This window comes from Pteropus medius, unplaced genomic scaffold (assembly GCF_902729225.1).
Source record: "Pteropus medius unplaced genomic scaffold, Ma_sr-lr_union100, whole genome shotgun sequence".
Classification (NCBI taxonomy): domain Eukaryota; kingdom Metazoa; phylum Chordata; class Mammalia; order Chiroptera; family Pteropodidae; genus Pteropus; species Pteropus medius.
In genome coordinates, this window is record NW_024352789.1 from 1,681,299 (window position 1) to 1,685,042 (window position 3,744).

At 58.0% G+C, this 3,744-nt stretch overlaps 1 non-coding gene across 1 annotated transcript; it reads left to right on the forward strand.

Annotated features, from left to right (window-relative positions):
* The first annotated feature begins 1,242 nt into the window (after positions 1-1,242).
* Positions 1,243-1,361, forward strand: LOC120592284 (5S ribosomal RNA). Its single transcript, XR_005650091.1, has one exon. It is a non-coding gene; the product is annotated as a 5S ribosomal RNA (ribosomal RNA).
* Positions 1,362-3,744: the final 2,383 nt, after the last annotated feature.

Consider the following 3,744-nt stretch of genomic DNA (forward strand, 5'->3'; position numbering starts at 1 on the left):
GATGGATAGATAGACAGATGAATAGATAGATGGATGGATGGATGGAAGGATGGATGGTGTTGAGTTCTCCGTCTCATCCCCCAAGGCTGTGGCTCATTGATCCTGCAAATTATCGAAGGACCTTCCAGCTGTCTAACAGAATGCATCACCCCTGACCTCAGTGGGCTTGCGTTGAACTTCTGTGTCTGAGAGCTGAAAGGTGTCGATACATACAACTGAAACACGGAGGAGTCAAGATTTAAACTCAGAACCCAACATCCTAACTCCTCTGCTGTGGCTCTTTCCTGGTATTACGCCCTGATCTCTCAAAAGCACTTCCTCTTGAGCAACACCCTATAATCTTTAAAATCACCGCTCACCTTCCCGAGCCACCCTTCTTTTCCTGAAGCTGCCCTCAGTCCTTTTCTGAGATTTGCAAAGTCCCCTGTCAGAACACATCGGAACAGATCTCTCACGCTGGGTGTTTCTGGGAAGACTGTTAATCACTCGGTCTTGGGCTGCTTCCTGTTAGCACCTGTTTACCAAGTGACATTTTCCATCCTCGGCCCTCTCTTCTGACAAAGGGCAGCTGCAGATTCACGTCTGCCTGACGCCCAGGCCTTGTGTTTGTGGGGACAGCAGTGGGCCCAGGGCTCTGCACGCTGGCTCTCCGTAAGGAGTTATGGGTTGTGCAGGCAAGTCCCCATCCCCGAGGTCTGGCCGTGCAGGGGATGGCCGGAGAAGTGGCCGTGTCCTGGGAGCCTGTGTTTCCGAGGATACAGATGGTGGCGGGGGGCACACGGAACGGGTCATTCCTGACCGGATCCTGTTGACTGTGGGGAAGGGCCGCGAAGGAGGAGGCCTGAGCATCCGGGCTTCTGAGGGTGTCGCTCGCCCACACCCCTGTCCTGTATTGTTCTGAGAAAATCTCCAGATCTCAGCTGTGGACCAGAGAATGTCATTTGGAGCTGAAGCCAGAAAGATCTTTATATTCCAATCTTGCTGCTTCCCAGACTGACCTTCCCCACCTCATCACAGACAGCAGTTGCCCAACTGCACCCTGGCCTAAGTGAGGTCCCCGGAAAGGTGAGCAGGGTGGGGCAGCCTAGAGAAAGGGGCAGGGCCTTGTACCTCTTCCTTCAGGGAAGGGAGGGAGTGATGGACAGCATCCTCCTTCTGAGAGCCCTTGTCAGGGGTGGGGGGTGGGGGGAATGGGTGGCTGTGTTCAATTGCCTGCCCAACACTGCAAGAAGAAAGCTTCTGGTTTACGGCCATGCCACCCTGAGCAAGCCCGATCCCATCTGATCTCGGAAGCTAAGCAGGGTCGGGCCTGGTTAGTACTTGGATGGGAGACCACCTAGGAAGACCAGGTGCTGTAGGCGTAAAAAATGAAAAATAAGGGATTGTAAGATGACAAGGTCTTTGCAATCTGTGAGGTCAACCAAGGGTTGCTTCGCCTGGGGAAAAAGCTTCTCATTACTTACCAGAAAAAGCTGGGTCTGTAGAATGCGGTGGGTCAGCTTTCAGAAGGTTCAGGGTGGAGGTCGAGGATTTAGGGCCTGTGTCTGGAAAGTGGTGTGAGGGGAGGAGAGAGGACAGTGGCCTCGAGAGACAGCACTGGTGCCCCCGTCTGGCCACTCACCGAACAGCCGCTCCGTGTCAGGTTCCAGGGGCAGAGGGAGACAGTCCTCAGAGTCTGCTTCCCAGCCGCCCAGCCTAGTAGGGGAGACGTGTACGTAAAAAGCGACAACTGAACTTGAAAGGTGTGTCACACGGCTATGGGTAGGAGCTGCAAAAAGTGCCCAGGAGGGACGCCGAACTGTGTGTGTCCGTACGCACGTGTGCGCACGCGCGCGTGTTCCAGCATGTGGGGGGCTGGGGGATAGATTCAGGGGTGTCGCTGGTGATCGTGAGCAGTTGAGAAGGTGACTAGAGAGGGTTGATGGGGACGGCCGGGAAGGGCTGTCCAAGGCAAGAGCTCCAGAGGCATGGGCGGGCCTGGCCGACGTAAGAAGCTCAGGGCGGTGAGAAAGCCTTCTCTGGGGGTCCCTGGGGTTAACTTCGGTGTTCTCCTGGGGAATGGCAGCTCGGAATTTGAATTTTCAGATGGCGGAGAGCAAGGGCAAAAGAGGTCGAAGTGGGGGCGAGGTTAGAAAGCGGGGAGACTCCAGCTGTGTTCGCGGTAGTTGGGCGGTGGTGCTGTGGAGTCACTGGCGGCGTGGGCGTTGCCATGCAGGCCGGTTGAGGACGCCTGGGGAGGGCGGCGGGCGCAAAGAGCTAGGAGAACAGCCCAGCCCCGGTTCGGAGTCATTGGGTGAACGGTGGTGTTATCTGTGGCTTAAGAGGAGGCCTGCGGGGAGGTGGGAGGCACGAGGAAGGTTTCTTCGACTTGTTTTGAATGCAGGCCAGAAGCGTTTGGAGGCGGGGGAGGGTCCTTGCAGATGCCGGGCAGGGGCTACGGCGAAGGGCGTGGGCTCCCTGCGCTCCAGCAGGTTGAGAAGTGAGACCGAGTGGCTGGGGGCGGGTGGGAGAGGCCCCGGCTGGTCCCAGCAGGAATCGGAAGGTTAGGGCTCTCGGGGGCGGGGCTTCCCGCTGGGACGCCCTGCGTTTTAAGTCATGCCTCATTCATTGCGTGAACCTCCTTGCCTCCCCTGCCAATTGGGGTAAGACTGCGCCGACTTCCTTGGATTGTCGTGTAAATTAAAGGGCATAATATACGGAAACCACCTAGCGCACAGTAGGTGCCCCACGATGTCGCATGCACAAGCCCGGTGCACATGGATGACCCGGGCTCCTGCGGCTCAGGCTGCCAAGGGGCAGTTAGACGAATGGCCGACTGCGGCGTGCTGAGAGAGAGCGTTTCAAAGCCTGTTTGGGGGGTGGGGGAATAACAAGAGGGAGGCTTGTGGGGAGAAGGCTTAAACTCAGAGACGCGGGGCGACTCTCTCAAGGCCACACGGTGAGTCAGAGGGGACGCCCTGGGACTTAGGCCTGGGGCCCCAACAGCGGACATTTCTCTTTGCGCCGAACTGCCCCAGGGAAGGGGCGGGTGGGCAGTGGTCAGCCCCTGGCTTCGGCCACCCTTCTGCCACCTCCGTCTTTCCTGCCCCTGTCCTGAGACTTTTAAAATAGCTTCCAGACACCCAGCCTCCTTCCTAGCCCACCTGGGCTGCTCAGCCGGGACTGTGCAGGAAGCACCTTCTCTGTGAGGCAGGCGTGCAGGGTGTGGGTGTGGGAGGGTTTCTGGGAGCTGAATCAGCACTGCCTTCTCCAGCATGAGTCAGGAGCAAGGCACTGCCGGGCGGGACAGGAGGGAGGGGCAGAGGGAGCCGGGAGCGACCAGCCTGTAATGACAAACCTCAACCACCAGGGGGCACGAGCCAAGCGGGCAAAACCCAGGGGCTCTGGTGGAACGCCGCGCACATGTGCGTGTGTGTGTGTGTGCGCGTGTGCGTGTGCTGCACTGTGTCCGGCTTCTTTGCCTTCATGGGGACATGGAGAATGAAGACAAGGATTGGATTCTAGGCGTGGCTCTGTCCAACCCTCTTGTCCTGTCCAGGGGTCCAGGGGGAGGGAGTTGCTCAAGGTCACAGGGCACGTTAGTGGCAACTTAAGGTGATTGCCACCAGTCTCAGGCATATGCCCCTCGAGGAGCACCCTCGGGCCTCAGTTCTCAGGTTAGGGACAGGTCTCTGGGTGCTGGCCTTTGTAATCGGCAGCTCTGCTTCTCTCTCTCTCTGTCTCTGTCTCTGTCTCTCTCTCTTT